This window comes from Panthera uncia, assembly GCF_023721935.1.
Source record: "Panthera uncia isolate 11264 chromosome A1 unlocalized genomic scaffold, Puncia_PCG_1.0 HiC_scaffold_16, whole genome shotgun sequence".
Lineage (NCBI taxonomy): Eukaryota > Metazoa > Chordata > Mammalia > Carnivora > Felidae > Panthera > Panthera uncia.
The window spans coordinates 16,978,773-16,997,418 of record NW_026057576.1 but is presented as its reverse complement, the minus strand read 5'-3'; the positions used below and the strand labels follow the sequence as shown (position 1 = coordinate 16,997,418).

The 18,646-nt window shown below is 40.9% G+C and overlaps 1 protein-coding gene and 1 long non-coding RNA gene across 3 annotated transcripts in view; both read left to right on the top strand.

Annotated features, from left to right (window-relative positions):
* The window catches only part of LHFPL6 (LHFPL tetraspan subfamily member 6), a 251,687-nt gene that overhangs the window by 19,100 nt on the left and 213,941 nt on the right, over positions 1 to 18,646 (top strand). The window lies entirely within an intron of this gene.
* The window catches only part of LOC125934113 (uncharacterized), a 144,193-nt gene continuing 133,499 nt past the window's right edge, over positions 7,953 to 18,646 (top strand). Inside the window, exon 1 of the long non-coding RNA XR_007461222.1 lies at positions 7,953 to 15,255. This is a non-coding gene — a long non-coding RNA (uncharacterized LOC125934113). The remainder of the gene's footprint in view (positions 15,256 to 18,646) is intronic.

The following is an 18,646-nucleotide window of genomic DNA, read 5'->3' as shown; positions in this document are numbered from 1 at the left end:
CATGTGAGAGAGTAGTACTTCATTCACTTTCAACACTTCTTTTACCGGACACTTTAAATCTGGACACTTCCTTTTACCATTTGGCTATCCTGGTTGACAGGCAGGCTCCTAGCTCTGTCTACCTGAATCATCATGTCTAAGCTGCCCCTTGGACAGTGCCAGCTGCTAAGCACCCACCACGCTGGTGAGATTACAGAGAAGTTTACACTTTGTAGGGCTAGATTTTATTTTTCTGGAAAAAAAATCACAAGAAAAGCCAAGGTAGGAGAAAAAAAATATTCTGCATAACGTTCACTCACTAACACAAAAATGCCCTAGGGAAGGAAGGAGTCTAGAAATGACCGTGTAGTTAAAAAAAAAAAAAACAAAAAAACAAAGGAGCAAAGGGTGAATAGTTTAACTTTTTTTTTTTTTTTTTTTTTTTGGTGTCATGCATAAAGATGGCTTTCTATTTTGATTGCCTGGTGGAAGAAAGTCCGTTCATTTATCTCATCCACCCACTGGTGGCTATCCTGATTATAGCCTCCTCGTAGACACCATTTAAAATTCAATTTGGCTGCCTGTGCCCTTGGTGCTCAGTAGGTTTCATTAAATTACATAGCATAGAGCTCTTCTCCTTCCCTGTGTGGCACCATTTTATGTACATTTGACTTCAGTGTAATTTCAGACAATTATGCTTTGTGCAGAGTGGTTTTACCACAATAATCTTACCGTCCAGTTAGGGCTGATCTGGGACTCTGAATCTGATGAGTTTTTAAGATGGTGGAAAATATTGGATGAGGGAAATGTTTTTATTTCTCTATACTCGCTCTATTTAGCTTGTTAGGCTTGTAAATTGTGGCAGATTGTTTGTGTAGCATTACTTACAGCATAAGATTAGAATAACACAGCTCTTCCCACATGGGATGCTTCAGAATTTTACATGCAATCAGATCCTGGAAAAAACTGTGTCTGTAAGACTGTAAGTAAAATGAAATGCTGGTACTTTTTTCTTGTATTAGCAAATCTTCAAGTGCGGCCTTCTGTTCATGTGTTCGCATTATTCTATGGCCATGTGTTGCTGTGTGAAACGAGTGAACACAGGATCTGGACAGGGTTGAATTCCACCACTCATCAGCTTCGTGGCCTTGGGCAAGTTACTGCCTCTCAGCCCCGGTTCCTTCAACTAAGACTAATAGTAACCCTGACTCATTGGGGTTTTGTGGAGCTTAAATATGTGTAAGTTGGGGCACCTGGGTGGCTCAGGGGGTTAAATGCCTGACTCCTGATTTCAGCTCGGGTTGTGATCTCAGGGTTCTTGAGATTGAGCCCTGTATGGGGCTCTGCTCTGATAGGGTGGAGCCTGCTTGGGATTCTCTCTCTCTCTCTCTCTCTCTCTCTCTCTCTGTCCATTCCCTGCTCATGCATGCTCTCTCTCTCCCTCCCAAAATAAATATGTAAACATAACAAAGTAAATAAATATGTGTAAGTCATGTTAATATGATATAGTAGATGTTGAGTAAATGATGGCTCTTATGATAGCTCATCTGACTTAAAATTTCAAACTTAACTATAACTTAAAAAGCTAATATGCTTCATTCATTACACACATTTATTGAATCCTGCTCTAGCTATCAGGGATAAAGTAATGAGTAGAAGCAGACTAAGAAAGAAATAAAAATTATATATATATAGATATACACACACACACACACACACACACACACTATATACTATATATACTATGTATACTATTGTACCTTACTGCATTTCTCCAGTTAAGTTTTGAACTAATAATGCAGGTGACTTATTATTCAGGACCTCATAACAGAATTTGTAACTGGTCATATTTGACCTCCACAGATTATTATTTGAAGTGAAACCTAGATATCTGTATAGGTATTCTCAACAATTGGACAAGTGAGCCCTTCCTTCATTATTTCCTTTCCTTCCCTTCCCTCCTCCTTCCTTCCTTCCTTTCTTTCTTTCTTTCTTTCTTTCTCTTTCCTTTCTTCCTTCTAAAGCATCTGCCTGCATATTGTGGGTTTTCCCCATCATGGTGATATTTTTTATATCATCTGTGGGTTCTGCAATGTTTTTTCCTTTAACCCTCCATTTCTTCTCTGATACACCCTCATGTATTTGTAGCCTGATTACTACTATCTATATTTTTGTCTCTTTTGAATGACCCCAGAGACCAACTGAAAGAAAAATTAGTTCTTTGGAGTTCCAAGTCAACTAATGTCAGCTACTTTTGCTATGGCATTTTGTAATACACAAACACTTTTGTACACATTTTCTCATTTAATCTTAAAATCCTGCTGCAGCTTTGTGCTTGAAAGTGTGATCGGTACTATGGGAAACAAAGAAGTAAGTATAATACAGGCCTGTGACCTCAAGGAGTTTATAAATCATGGCTTTGGTCACCAGACTCACTCTTCCTCAGAAAGATGTCATTGTTATTCTATCAGCAGCAAGCTTCAGTGCTGGTTATATAGCTAGAGAGTTATTTTATCTTCATAAAATGAACCTCGCTAGTGTTATTTGCAGGTGTGTGTTGAAGTGATGTTCTCTAAGATTAGAGCTCAATACAGCGGTATTTGAGTTTTCATTTCTGATCCATAGGGGAATTGAACTGAGCAAAATAAAAAGAAAATATCTTTGATGGTTGTATGTAATTCCTTAAAAACCAAGTGTATCGTAAGAGGAAGATGAAATGTATTTTGAAATTGAAGATAGAGATGGGGCAGAAGAATGTGCTGTAACACAGTGAATTATTTTGACATCAGAGGCTGAGTCCTGTAGAATGACGAGGCATTTTACTGTCTTTAATATATTACGAGAAAGTTCATGTCATGCGTAACTATGTGTGATTGAAACGTGCTACTATGACAGTCATGATCTCTGAGCGATCACGTAAAAAATCATCTGGCGCTAAATATTGTTCTCATTCAGCGTCATGGTGCACTATCACATGATTTCAAAGGACTCAGAAGGCCTGTGCCAGAGGTGCATGTCTGTCATGTCTTGGCTGCCTTCCTGCACACCCGCCTTCCTCTCATCCATCTTCACGTGGCCTCCAGAACAATCCTCTTGGTTGTGATCATGGACCTTCATGCCCCAAATACCTGGGTTGCTCCCTGGATGTTAAGGACCTTCTACAACGTGCTCCCAAGCTCCATTTGTCACATTACCACTCACTCAGCCCCTTCCTGTGCACCCCACTTTGACCAAAGTGAATTTTATAGTGTTTCCTGCGCACTCTCTACCTAATCCCACTATTGTGCCTTTGCTGACACTGTTTCCTTCACCCTCTCTATCCCCTTTTCCCACACCCAGAATCTATGTCTTTCAAGGCCTGACTGGAATGTTGACTTCTTCATAAAGTCTTCTCTGATTTCACAACTTGAAGGAATCCTGCCTTTTGTCAACTTCCTTGGAACTTATCTTTTTTTCCCCCCCTGGCAGGAAGTCTGGGGGGAGCACTCTCGACCATGTATGACTGCCAGCCCCCCCCCCCGACACAGTCTCTCAGCACACCCTGTACCTATCGCTATTTTTACGTTCATTTGGCTGATTTGCTAAAACTACTCTGGGAAATTTTAAATCCAGGTACCCAGTTTGGAGTCTAGGACATGTTTGGCCTGTCTCCCCTATGTTCCACTATGATTTATCCCCTCCCTTCTTTTGGCTAGGTCCCTTCTTATGTCCAGCACTCTCGTACCTCATAGCAAAAGAGATTCTGTGGAATGTTCTGTTTTGGATGCCGATAGCCCTATGCTGAAAATAAAGACGTGTTTAAATGTAAACATTCCTGATCAAGTCAATTTCCAAAGATGATCTTGTTTGACCTGTTCCTGTTTTAGTTACACTCAAAGCAGCACACAACACTAAAATAGCCAGCAATAGGAAATGTCACCGTGAGATAGTCCACAGCCATTACTCCGTGTTGATTTAGCCATTTTTGTCAGGGGTCTGTCTAGGGTGCTTTTTCCTATCACTCCATGATGATTGATTCAGCCATTTACTTTCGATAAAAACGAACTCGTTTGCTCCTCTCCCGAAAAGGAAAGAGAGACATTGCCAGTGATATGGGTTGACACAGGCTGCCAGTGTGTATTTTAAAGGTGGTGAGTGTGGCATTAAGAAACCTTCCCTCTCGGGGCGCCTGGGTGGCGCAGTCGGTTAAGCGTCCGACTTCAGCCAGGTCACGATCTCGCGGTCCGTGAGTTCGAGCCCCGCGTCAGGCTCTGGGCTGATGGCTCGGAGCCTGGAGCCTGTTTCCAATTCTGTGTCTCCCTCTCTCTCTGCCCCTCCCCCGTTCATGCTCTGTCTCTCTCTGTCCCAAAAATAAATAAAAAATGTAAAAAAAAAAAAAAAAAAAAAAAAAAAAGAAACCTTCCCTCTCGTTCAGCCTTTGTTGATGGAGAGCATGTCGTACCTGGCCAGCTACCAGGACATTCTTGCTTCTGTGTTACTAGACATTTCTATTTCAAATATTAGCAAACGCAGCCGTCAATATCGGGGCTGTTAGAAGGACACCCATAAGCCCTCAATCAGTATGGATAACGTGATATTCATTAGGGCCACCATGCCAGACCGTCTGGTAGATGATCACAATATACCTAGTGGGACAACGGCTCTTCGGGGTGGGTGGGACTTGGCTCTTTTTGAGACAAGTAGAACACCTGAGTGTGTGCCCACCGAGATTCTCTCCTTTCACTTTTATCTGGAAGGACTCGTGCCTTTTTCCAAAATGCTAGCGTTTCGAATGTGTAAAAAGATTTCCCCAAACTGTGAGCCACCATTGGCCCCCGAGTGTTACCGCGTTGTGCTTGGAGGAGCCGCGCTTTGCTTTGTCCCTCAGTGTGTCGCATGGAGGAGGGAAGGAAAAGGCCAAGAGGAGCAGCAGAGTCGGGGGTGTTTGTTCACCTGAGGACTAGATCCTTTTCAGCTGCCACGTGGGATGTTTGCTCAAGTTTTAAATGTCGGTGTGGCACTTAGATATTTTTTTCTTATTTAAATGTTACTAGTTTTCCACGGTTCTGGGTGTCTCTTTATCCTGTTGATTCCACAAGGATAATGCATAGATCTGTCTCGTTAGAGTTCCTCACATCTTCAGCACACACCGTATGTCTCAACAAATAGCCGCCGCAAGGATGAATCCTATTAGTAAGGAGGGAAGGATAACAGATTAATAATGTCCACACCTCTCGTGTAGGACTGGTGACATAATCTGCGGGGTCCGGTGCAAAAGGAGAATGGGGGGCCCCTTCAAAAGGGATTAGGAGTTTCAAGATGGCGACACCAGAGCATTAAACCGAGGTGTGGCCACGCGTCGTTGCACCAGGAAGCTGTCCTGCTCTAACGCAGAAAGGAGCCAGAGGTGTGAATTCCCATCTTTCTCGTTTTTGCCTGGGAATTAAACATATTTTATTCTCTCACTTCTAGTTAATAGTATGGAAGCTTTGCTTCTTTGATTCCTAATGAAACAGGAAGAACAAGTGCTTAATAGTAGTACCTGTCACACCACAGATTTGAACTAATGCTCAATTTACCATCTTTGAAGTCAGCCCGTGCCAGTTTTCTTAACATAAAATTTAAAGCAGCGAACTCCACCAACCTGAGCGGTCCATTCTCATCCACGGCGCTAGTGTTTTACTGACTTTAACTGCGTTGCCCTGGTAAATCACTCTGACCCGAATCTAGTCTGTATGAACTCTGGTAAAATGATCAGAAATTAGAGCAGTGAAAAATGAGCTTCTTTCCTCTGCAGCTTTGGAGACGTAGAGACAAGTTCAAAATGGGATTGCCAAAGAGTCACTCGTCCCAGGAAGACGTAAGATAAACCATTATATTAAAAAAAAAAAAAAAAAAAAAAAAAAAAAGCCCCTGGGGTAGGTTTGGTTTACAAGTGAAATTGAATTGTAATAAAGCGGAAGGAAGAGGGATCTCCTCCAGGGCTCCGTGCACAGTGCATAAACCTGAATGCAAAGTAAATGCTGGCCCCTCTGCGGTCTGCACAGATTTACAAGTAAATTGGTGATTTCGAATCAGACTTGTCAGCACAGATTATCCTGCAGCTGCTGAAAGTAAATCCGAAGATCAGAAGCTGCCCACAGTCTGCGCTAGGCTGCCCCATGGCTAGAAATGAGCCACAAGGAGAAACTGCAGCCCCGCAGAGGGAACCGACCAGCAGAGGAAGGCGCCTGCTTCCCTGGACCTGTCCCTCATGTCCCCCTCACCTCCAAACTTGAACTTCCGAAATGCCACATTGCTACCAGCGCCCTTTGCTGCTTCTCATCCTTCAGTTGACTACTTTTGTGGCATATCACGGGGTATTTTGGAATTAAAGTGAGGCTCAAAATAAATCCGGCCACCTCATGCTTCTGGATCCCTGGGCATAAAGAGTTAGTAGCGAAGGACAAAGATAAGACTACAATGGTATGTTATGACTCTCTGTGGAGTTTCATTGTACTAGTTTTTAATTTATGTAGGTAATGATGTGCTGGGAGACTGGGAAAAATACATTGAAAAAATCATCACTTCCCTATGCTGAAGTATGAAATGCAAGTAAATATACGAGCAGCTTCTGAAACGATTGCTCTGTGGGCATTCGCTGGATCACAATCTGGGGTTTATGAACATGTTACCTTTCTGCCTTCACATCTATGCTCTGGACTCTGCTACTTCCAGGAAAGGTAATATAGCTCTGGTCACCCACATACGTGGTCATGATTGGGTTTTCGTTTGATGAAGCAGAGCAGGGAGGAGGGAGTAGAGGTAAAATCTGTGGGACCCACCTCCTCGCCTGATAAAGGGAGGCACCACATCCCACGTCCTGCTTGCACCTTTCTCCCACTGCTTACGAAGCGGTCTCTGTTCCCAGGGACTTCGGCTTGTCATCCTCCAACTAAATACGGCCGCTAGACCTCGCGCTGCAGTGGAGCTGGGAGGACAAGGTGTAAACACACAAAAATAGATGTCTATTATATACTCACTATAGGCTGGACGTTCTTATGTGCAATCTCTACCACATTTCTGTAAGGGAGGACTGGCGCTGTTTCACAGATGGGAAAGCGGAGGTTTAGAGAGGTCAAGAGCATGGAGCAAATTAGTGGCCATGCTGCAATTCAAACATGAATCAGGTGAGCCCCAAACTGTTCTTCCCACCCCTCACCCCCCATGTGCTATGTTGCCTCCCTCTCTGTGACACAGAAGAGTTCTGGTAAAGCTGTTCCTGTTCTGTCCAGAGACATCTCTGTTTCCCCAGGGATGATCAGAGAAGGTGCCATGGATCCCATGTAGGTTTTTGACATCTGTGACTTGAATAATTAGGAAATTGAGGAAAACTATTCCAAGCTTCCCTTTTTACATTTTATATGTATTTCCTATAAAGTTGCAAAACAGATGAACTGTTAGCCAACTCATAAATACTAGTATTAGAGAGGATTAACTAGATTCAAAATTATTTCCAGTACTTTCTTGTGGGGCAAAGTAGAATAAAGAAACACTGTCTTTTAGAAACTTGTAAATTAAGGGGCGCCTGGGTGGCTCATTCGGTTGAGTGTCTGACTTTGGCTCAGGTCATGATCTCACAGTTTGTGGTTCGAGCCCCGTGTCGGGTTCTGTGCTGACAGCTCAGAGCCTGGAGCCTGCTTCAGATTCTGTGTCTCCCTCTCTCTTTGCAACCCACCCCCCCCAACTCTGTCTCTCTCTCTCTCCTTCAAAAATAAATAAACATTGGGGCGCCTGGGTGGCGCAGTCGGTTAAGCCTCCGACTTCAGCCAGGTCACGATCTCGCGGTCCGTGAGTTTGAGCCCCGCGTCGGGCTCTGGGCTGATGGCTCGGAGCCTGGAGCCTGTTTCCGATTCTGTGTCTCCCTCTCTCTCTGCCCCTCCCCCGTTCATGCTCTGTCTCTCTCTGTCCCAAAAATAAATAAAAAACATTGAAAAAAAAAATTAAAAAAAAAATAAATAAACATTAACAAAAATTTTTAAAAACTTGTAAATTAGAAAAAAAAAGCACGGGGTGGGGTGCCTGAGTGGCTCAGTTGGTTGAGCTTCCTTCTGACTTCAGCTCAGGTCATGATCTCATGGTTCATGAAGAGCCCTGTGTGGGGCTCTGTTCTGACAGCTCAGAGCCTGGAGCCTGCTTCAGATTCTATGTTTCCCTCTCTCTCTGTCCCTTCCCTACTTATGCTCTGTCTCTCTCTCTCAAAAATAAATATAAAAAACATTAAAAAAATAAAAACATAAAGCCTTGTAAATTTAAAAGTATTTTGAAACAGGTTATGTAAAACAAAGGCTTATAAATTTCTGACCTTGAAGCCTGGAACTTTTCTACTTTTGTGATGGTGGTTGCTTTTCCTTAGATGCAGATACTCATTCTCAAATGTAAACTGTTTTAATAATCATTGGTCTCTTAAAACGCCTTTTAAATTTTTATTAAGTATTTCTTAATCTTAGAACAAACTGTGTGAGCAGGTTTTTGTTTTCGTTTTTGTTTTAAACACATTAAGGGGCACCTGGGTGGCTCAGTCGGTTGAGCCTCTGACTTCAGCTCAGGTCATGATCTCATGGCTCATGGGTTCAAGCCCCGAATCAGGCTCTGTACTGACAGCTCAGAGTCTGGAGCCTGCTTCGGATTCTGTGTCTCCCTCTTTCTCTCTGCCCCTCCCCTGTTCGCACTCTTGTCTCTGTCTCTCTCTCTCTCAAAAATAAATAAACGTTAAAAAAATTTTTTTAAAAATAAAAAACACATTGAGAAAGGTATCTATCTTAAAGGCTAAGATCTATGATATGAACTCATATTTAAATTGTAAAATAATCTACTTCAGGAATTAACTTGTTTCACCTACTTGGTTTTGTACCCTTAATTGATATAGGAGTAATAAGAAGAAATAAAGGATCTTTATTGTTCATTTTCTTCTATTTTGATAAGACAAAATCTATCAAAAATCTATCTACCCCAAATATTATTGTATTTAGAATTGTATACCACTCATTTTTACAAATCTCCAAAAACAGTAGACATGGCTTTGGTTAGGTAAAAGCAGTCTGCGTACAGTATACTTAGTTTCAACCCTGGTTGGTTTTTCTTTTATGAGAGTGTAAGCTAGGACGTTTGCCATCACCAGCCATTAGAGTGTGTCCCTTACCTTTAATCTCAGAAACAGTCCTTACTTTCCTGCGGATTCTGATCCTCTTGCCCTACCTTTATGACCCGATGGCTCAAAGATCACGTGACGTGGAGGAGTAGACACTACTGGTCGCTGACTGACGGCTTCCACTAATCCTGTGATTTAGGGCAAAGACAGCTTTTTCCACCAGTGTTTGATGGCTCAGACACGAAAGCTCACAAGGTTAACGTTTGGCAGTCTGTACAGTAGCTGAGGCTTAAAGCGGAAGGTGACGATCACAGCCCAGGGAGTAGATGGGACAGGAAGAACAGAAAGGTGGAGGTGACACAGGACAGCCAAAATACTATAGACGTGAACAGAAGGAGGGCGAGCGGCCGAGGCTACCCTCTGTAGAAAATCGGACTGTAGTGTGGTTTGCCTTTTCCAAAGTCACAAAAACTAGGTATAAAGCTTTTACTTCTTAGAGAGAAGTGTTTGAACAGAAGGGATACACGTTACCGTATAATACTGTTTACGAAGCACAGGTCTTACACCTCAAAATTAAGGCTTCTTATTTCACACATTTATAAATTTATGTCTGGGCCTTACATATGTGCATGTGCACATATTGCTGGAAAGAGGTCTCAGATTTTCATCTGATTCCCAATAGGGACTGGGACGTACACATAAAGTTAAAAAAAAAGTTCTGAGGACCATGGCTCTGAGCCTTAGGTGAGGAACTCTTTAGATTGCTCTGTTTCTTCAATGTTTTATTTTATATTCAATTGTATACAACTTTAGGTGACTTTCAAGGTGTTTCTGTGAAAGCTTACTATTTTGCTGGCTGATTATGTAGGATACAAATACTACCCTTCTTAGGAATTCCTTGCTCTGTGGTATAATATCTTTGTCCAGTTCATTTTCCCCCCAATATATTTTTTGATTTAATACTATATTTTATTTAATTGATATATGCAAAATATTATCATTCTACCATGTAATAAATATAAAAATTATTGAGGATGTGTTTACATTCTTCATTTCATACTTAGCCTACGCAATTCAACGGTCATGTAAATTGCAAAATAACCCGTAGTAATGTGGGAAGTAGAAAAAAGCCAGACACAGATGTGAATGTGGACTATGAACATAACTAGGCATTCCTATTCTTTATTTATAGGGTCAAAGAATAGATTGGCAAATGGAAAAAGAAAGCAGTGATTTCTTAGGGTGCTAGAATTATGAGGAATTGCCACTTCCCATTTCTCTAATGTGCTAAAAAACATATAATGTAAAATTTACCATCTTAACAGGTCAGTTGTTTTGACTGTATGCCCCTTATTTGGTAACTGATCTTCAGAACTTTTCTCATCTCGCAAAACCAGGACGCCATCCACATGGAACGATGTCCTTTTCCCCTCTCTCCAGGCTCTGGTGACTACCATTCTATTTTCTGTCTCTATGATTTTAACTATTCTACGTATCTCATGTAAGTAGAATCATGAAGTATTTGGCTTTTGATTTCACTTAGCATGATATCCTCAAGGTTCTTTCATGTTGTAGCACATGGCAGGATTTCCTTCATTTTTAAGAATGGGTATTATTCCTTCGTGTGTATATACTGAGATTTCTTTACCTATTCAACTGTTGATGGGTATTTTGATTGATTCCTCTTCTTGACTGTTGTGAATATAATAAACATGGGAGTGCAAACATGCCTTTGAGATTCTGTTTTCAGTCCCTTTGGAGATGTACTTAGAAATGGGACTCCTGGATCATACGGTAATTCTGTTTGTAATATTTTAAGAAACCTCCATACTACTTTGCATAGCAGCAGCACTATGTTTCATGACTACCAGTACTGTACAAAGTTTCCCATTTATCCACATCCTTGGTAACATTCGTTCTTTTGTGGTTTGTGTTTAACTGTGTTTATTCTTAATCTTTTATATATACACTCGGAAACATTGATTCTTCAACCTTATTTGCAGTAGAAGGCATCTCTTGAGAGTTCCTGAAAAGAATAAGCTTGGCTAAAATCTGGACTATCCAAAACAGTTTTTTGTGGTTTACGTTTTCAATCGAATGGCTAAATGGCTGTCCAATGGGAATTGAGGCTTCTTGTTTACTGAATCCGATTGGATGAGAAGATAAAGAATGTAAACCACGAGTAAAAGAAATGATAGGGTCTTCCATCTTTGAACATTTCCCTTCAAGGGACAGCCTTATTTATTTTAGTCTATGGCCTGAAACACTCAAAAGGAAAATCCCACCACACCACCACCATCACACACACAAACACACAGACACACACACGCACGCATGCACGCACACTGTTGTTACCAGACTGACAGTTGCTGTTACTTCAGATGAAACCATCTTATATCTGCCGTAGCTTCCATCTGGTTAAACTGTGGTTGCCACGAACAAATTGTGAGGTTGTTTTCCTGCTTAGCTTTTGATTATCATTCTGCCCTCTAACGGGCCACCTCTACCTCTTCTTTCCTTGGCATAGTTTTTTATGAATCCTGCTGGATATTTGGAAATTATATACATCTTCTCAGGGACGAAGTAAGCTTTCAGTTCTCTAGATCTTGTGGTTCGGAAGGTAAAAGAAATCATTGCGGAAGTATGAGTTTTCCTCGCTTCAAGTCCCCAAAGCCTTCCACGAACATGACAGGGAATGGGAGATGAAAAATGAAGAAAGATTTGCCTGTGTTTATTGCTGCTAGATTCTGAGGCAACTTTGGCTCCCTGTGTTCTGTTCCTGAAGAAGGGCTGGCCAATATGGTATGGCGACATGGAATTTGGGTGGGAGAGGGCTTTGGGGTCAGAGTGCCTTCAGGTTGTAACGCTCACTCTCTGCTGTTTCACCTTCTAAGCACAGCCCAGCAGACCAGGTCCTGCTTCAGGCTCTTTCGGGGAACTTGGACTTTAATTTGATGTGATGTGGAGACGTTGACTGGCTTAAGCAGTGCGAAGGTATTGTTACGTGTGTGTTTTAGGTAGACCACTTTCTGTAGAGTCGATTTAGAGAGCTATGATTCAGGACAGAGGATCACTAGGGGACTAATGTCCCGTCTGGGTGAGAAAAGATGAGGGTCTAAATCAGGAGCTATATTGGGAACAAGTCTGTGGTTGTGTCACCAACTAAAATAAAGGGTTCAGGGGAGAAAGGGTGTGCTGAGGGATAGTAGTGATTCCGGTTTTGAACACTATTGAGTTCGCAGTGAGGCTTGCAACTGTCTCTCAGGCAGTTGGGCGTGTGAAGGTCATGCTTGAAGGAGACATCATGACAAGAGTTGTCAGTATCTGGTGATGGTAAAGCTGTGAGAATGAATGAGATCGTTAAGAAAGCAGACAGAAGCCCCTAGACCACTAAGCATAATAGATGCCAAATAAGATGCTTTGTGAGACTTACAAACATGACGTTAACGAGATTCTAGGAAAGGTCAAGGTAAAAAATATTTTTGGGGGTGGACGGGATGAAGAAAAGTTTAAAGATAGCACGTGCGATGGGCCTTTGAGGATGAGGTGAATTTTAATAATGGGATAAAGTTAAAATATTAATATAATTAATATAAAATATTAAAGATATCGTCCCGAAAAAGAGAGAAGAATCTGCCAAGACAGGAAATCGTAGGATGTGTTTGGGAAACTATACACAGTTTAATTTTGCTGGAGTGATAAATACAAAAGAAGTAAAGAAAGATTAAGCTTGAGAAGCTACATTGGTGGGGCACCTGGGTGGCTCAGTCAGGTAAGCATCCAACCTCGGCTCAGGTCATGATCTCATGGTTCCTGAGTTCTAGCCCCACGTCGGGCTCTGTGCTGACAGCTCAGAGCCTGGAGCCTACTTGGGATTCTGTGTCTCCCTCTCTCTCTGTCCCTCCCCCACTCATGCTCTGTCTCTGTCTCTGTCTCTCTCTCTCTCTCTCTCAAAAGTAAACATTAAAAAAAAAAAGCTACATTGGAGACACGACCTGCACATATGGTTTTCCATTATGCCCTCCTTCCCCTTCTATCCGCTATTTCATTGACTTACAGAATTTTAAAGGGAAAGGCACCCAAGAGTGGATTTATCTCTGGCCATTCTGGGTCACCACTTCTGGACAATCAGAGCCACCGTGCACTTGAACAAGTGCGAAGACCGTCTGCAAGTCGTTTCACCCATTTTACAACTTTTCTGATTGCCAGCATTTTTATTATTTCATTATTGAAGCTTGTGCTTTCCTCTCACTGTTGTTTCTAGTTGCACCCCTACACATACAAAAAGATTAAGAAATTAATTAATAGCACTCTTTAATGATCGTTTTTCAATGTGAATCTACTTTATTGTCCTGACCTCCACTCTAGACTTTTCCATATTGACCATTAAGAGTATTAAGTTGTCAAATACCTTGCAAAAATGGAGACACATTATGTCTGTAGCATTTTTTTAACTCATCAAAACTAAAATTGAGCTGAATTTAGTACAGTTTATTCTTAGTGACATAGTGCTGTTTTCCAGTAATCTTCTTTCTCTTGAGTAAACCTTTTAGACCATTTAGTTAGTAGTTAAATCTGCAATTTTTTTTAGGGTTTTCAATAAAAAAATTATTGATCAGTGTTTCCAAAAACTGAAGTTTTTCCCTTTTGGAAATGAGAATAGTCATTTGAAGGGTTCCAATACTTAGCCATCTAGACTCTGCTTGTTGACATCAGTTCACTGGTAATAGATTCCCTATAATTATAAACTCCTAAATCACCACGTTTGACAGTTATTCAACACTGCCTAGCTTAAGAAAACCAGCAGCATTCTGATGTTTATAGTTTTCGTCCACCCATCTATTCATCCATCCATCTGTCCACCAGCAATATTTACTTTATTTATATTTACTGTGTGCCCGGCACTGAGCTAGAGGCTAGAAATACTGGTGAGCAGGACAGACATGATCTCTACTCTCACGGATTTTATTTTGCTGAGGTTTTCAGTTTTTAAGCGGTAATGAAAACCAGCACAGAAAATGGTTTTGAGCACCAATGAAAACCGTTAACTGTTCAGATTGAAGAGAATGGGTAAGGGCTCAACAGAAAACCCTCTCTGTTTGGTGAACTGTCTATCATTCCGTGATTGAAGTCACTGGATAAAGTCTCCTCAGATTCTGGCCTGCCATTGGGCAGCAGAACAGCAGCCCTTCCCTGGAGGTTGTGGTAGCTGCCACCTGATCTGGACAGAGGAGGGAGTGGTGGGAGGGGAGGAGGAAGAGGCTCAGCTTGGAGTTTCTGAGCTGGGCCGCGAGGTGTTTTGACTTCACGGCATCATACAGGGAGAAAGTGAAATGCAAGATAGGAAAATGATTTCACAGTGCTTTCCAAATTTAATTTCTAGGCTAAAATATTCTGTTTACAGAATTAAGAGAAAACTGGCTAGTTGGTAAACGTAGCTTTTGGAAATGATTGCATTTGGATTAGATTTTTGTAGTCATATGGGCCATATGTATGTCTGGTGCTTTGCTCTATTGGCATAGGTTTATACTTTGTTCTAGTATTTTCCAAATTGAAAATGAAGCAGCATTTTCAGAACTGACCAGGTCATTGCCCTGAGTAAACTGGGCAACTGCCTTCTAAACACCATGCAATCTCACCCAACACTCATATACCGCAAGAGGGTGTTTTTCTTGCCTAAGTTTATGTTGTGTATCCTATTCTGGGCCTTTGGACAGGCTATTTCAGCTTTGTATTGCTTTCTCTCAACATTCCATAGGAGGCAATATTTCCTATTCTCTGTTGTTACAAAAGCTATGAAAATATATGCCACCCATTTAAAGAAACAAATGGGTATCTGGAAGTTTTCTCTACCCAACACTAGTTTCATATATAAAATTTAGTATGTTTTGGCTTTTATGGTGTTTACCAATGGGGAAAAAAAAGCCTCAACGAAGTAACTAAGGCCATTTGTTCCAGTTCTTCCTATACTGGAAAGTAACCGTGAAAAGTTATATTGATGAAACATTCTTATTACTCCAGGACAGAGATTGGCAAATATTTTTCTGTAAAGGGTCAGATAGTAAATGTATTTGGCTTGTGGGCCCCCAGGGTCTCTCTCTGTTAAAAGTATTCAAGTCTGGGGCACCTGGGTGGCTCAGTCGGTTAAGCGTCCAACTTTGGCTCAGGTCATGATCTCACGGTTCGGGAGTTTGAGCCCCACGTCTTCCTTGGGCTCTGTCTGTGCTGACAGCTCAGAGCCTGGAGCCTGCTTTGGATTCTGTGTCTCCCTCTTTCTGCCCCTCCTTGCTTGGGCTCTGTCTTTCTCAAAAATAAATAAACATTAAAACTTTTTTTTAAAAAATACTCCAGAGTATTTAAAAAAAAAACACTCCATATTTTTTGGGCTCAGAAAATAGCCAGTAAGCAATTTGTAAATGAATGGCATAATAGTGTCCCAATAAAACTTTATTTACAAAAGCAGGCTGCCTGCAGGATTTGGTCTCTCCTCTTGTCCCTCGCTCCATCAGTGCTCCAGAACTCCAGAACAGAAATGTGGCCCGAGGCCTGTTTTTTTATATAATAGCCTTTGAGCAGAGAATGGTTTTTACATTTTTAAAGAGTTAACTGAAAGAGGAAGAGAGGGGGAGGAGGGAGGAGGGAGAGAGACCTTACAAAGCTTAAAATATTTACTGTTTGGAGATTTATGGAAAACATCTACTGATCCTTACTCTAAAAGATTGCTTATCTTTTCCTTGATAATCCAAGTTATGGATTGGATTTTGTGCTCATTTTCTATTTCCCTGTGGTTAAAGTCTTAGAGATATGGAGCAAGAAAGTTTGTTGGATACAATGCAGAACTTAACATTCAGATAATACATTGGGTGTCATAGAAAATAACACCGATAATTTCCTGTGGTCACTTTATTCTTTTAAAATTTGAGATTCTTGGGGCGCCTGGGTGGCTCAGTCAGTTAAGTGGCTGACTTCGGCTCAGGTCACGATCTCATGGTCCGTGAGTTCGAGCCCCGCGTCGGGCTCTGTGCTGACAGCTCAGAGCCTGGAGCCTGTTTCAGATTCTGTGTCTCCCTCTCTCTCTGACCCTCCCCCATTCATGCTCTGTCTCAAAAATAAATAAACATTAAAAAAAAAAATTAAAAAAAAATAAAATTTGAGATTCTTACAGGGAATTTTTTTAATGTAAATTATTCTTTTATCCTAAAAATGTTTTTTTTTTTATGTGGGAATCTAGAACACCAGTACGTATTCCTCTTTAATTCTGTGCCTGAAATTTGGAGTTTTCTAACCTTTATTTGGGACCAAGCATGTGCTGTCAATGCCCAGACCTTTTCAATAATCGAAATGTTCTTTGATATTAGCCAAAAAATACTACTACTTAACATTTATTCAGTGCTTATTATGTGAAAGGCACCTTGTAAAATGCTTAGCATACATTTTCTCACAAGGATTCCGGGAGATGAGTGTGATTCTAAACCCCAGTTTTGAGGCTAAAGAGATCAAGACCCAGGAAGTTACACACCTTGTCCAAGATGACACAACCAGCTAAAGGTAGAAGTTGGACTCGAACCCGGGTTTGAGACAAGTTCCCCAAGGAGAGGTCGCTTTCAATTTTGCTTCAGTGCCCTTCAGAGTGAACCCTCATCCTTTATTACTCTGTGACTCTCAGAAAGCTTTTACGAGTGATGCCACAATAGATAAAATATATTGGAAATGATCGCGATACTGCTTCTGCTTTCTAAGGATTTATCATTTCAAAATGATGCTTGAGGGATAGCAAGAAGACAAGTTGGTTGCCTTAATAGAATATAAGGAAAAGGAGGAGCTAGACAATTAGTAGTCAGATGTTCCTTTGTTCCTGTCTCCAGCTAAATATAATTTCCTTCCTCTTAAAGAGATGGTGAACACTTCCATCTGAAGGCTTCGACCTCTTCTTTTTACTCTTTCCAACAAGATAATATCATGCGTTGACACTTTGAACCTGAGAGGCATAAAGTTGCTGTAAAAATTACTCAGTTTCTCAAGTTCCCAGAAGCTCTTCCCGTGTTTAAGTTTGTGTTTCAGATAGATTTTTGGGTGGAATTGCTTAAAAATTGAGTTAAAATATAAACAAAATGCCCTTTTGGCTTTTTTTTTTTTTTTTTAACTTGGCAACAGGCTTTCTCATTGTGTTCCTGTGTTATGCCCCACATGACTCCTCTGAGCAGATCTGATCCTGGAATCCCCCACACTGTGGGCTGGAACTCACTGGCCAGGGAGCCCCAATGTAGGTGGTGAAGGCAGTGAGTCAACACGACTGGAATTTGCTCACTTCAGAGAGATAATTCTCATGCAAATAGTTCTCAGATTTTCAAAAGAAGGCCTTGTCAGCCTTATACTTTCAAATTGACTCTGCCAGGAATTTACAGAGTTTTACTAGATTATACAGACTGTTCTTTTATAATAGTCACATGTTCATTCAGAAATAAACCAATTAATGCAGACTGAGAAAACCCCACTGCTCCCACCCAAATCCCTTTCAGACTACTCTTCACTTCCCTCCTCTTTCCTCAGACATTTCCTCCTCATTCAGTAGCTTGTTCTCTGCTCTCTGTGATAGCTGTGCCAGCATTTCATCTTCTTTTAACAGCTACACAAGTATAAAAACCACGACACCACAATTACAGATGGGGCTTCAGTTTGCACTTTTTAAGAACTGTATTGTCATAAGTAATTTGCAGTAAACTTAAACTCAAAACAAACAAAACCCAAAAAATCTCCCAAAACAAATAGGAACTCTTTATTTTTGACCGGAGTAGTTAGAAATGATACTGTTTTTGACATAAACTGGATACTTTCTTAAAAGAACACTTTATTACTCTACGATGGGCTATATTATAGTCTAGTTTAATGGCTTCTCCCCTATGTTTTCTTTCTTGGTTTATCTTCTTGGACATGGGACGAGCTGGATGGCATACTTGTTTCTGGATAGTTTTTTTTTTTTTTTTTTTTTTTTTTTTTTAATTTCCCCTAAGTGAATGGTATCTTTTAAAGGGCATTGGTCATTTTGATCTTTGGAGTATTTTTAGAACATTGGAATGTGAAAGAAATGTTTATGCCTTGGGATTGCCAGTTATCCAGAGAATACAATCTTTAATTCATTGCCCTTTATTTGTATTTTTTAAGTTTATTTATTTATTTTGGGGGGGAGGGGTAGAGAGAGAAGGAGAGAGAGAATCCGAAGCAGGTTCCGTGCTGTCAGCACAGAGCCTGACACGGGACGTGATCTCAGGAACCATGAGATCAGGACCTGAGCTGAGATCAAGAGTCAAATGCTTAACCAGTGAGCCACCCAGGTGCCCCTGCCCTTTATTTTTATTTTACTTATTATTGAGGAATGCTAGCTATGAAAATAATTAGGTATATAGACAGATTTTCCAGAACCTTGCCCCATCAGCATTTTTTCATTTTGTTACATTAGAGTTGGTATATTGCACCAGTTTCCAGATGAGAATTGCTCCCTGGCAGAATATGGAAGTGTGAAAATGGTATTCTTTTTTCTTTTCTTTTCTTTTTTTTTTT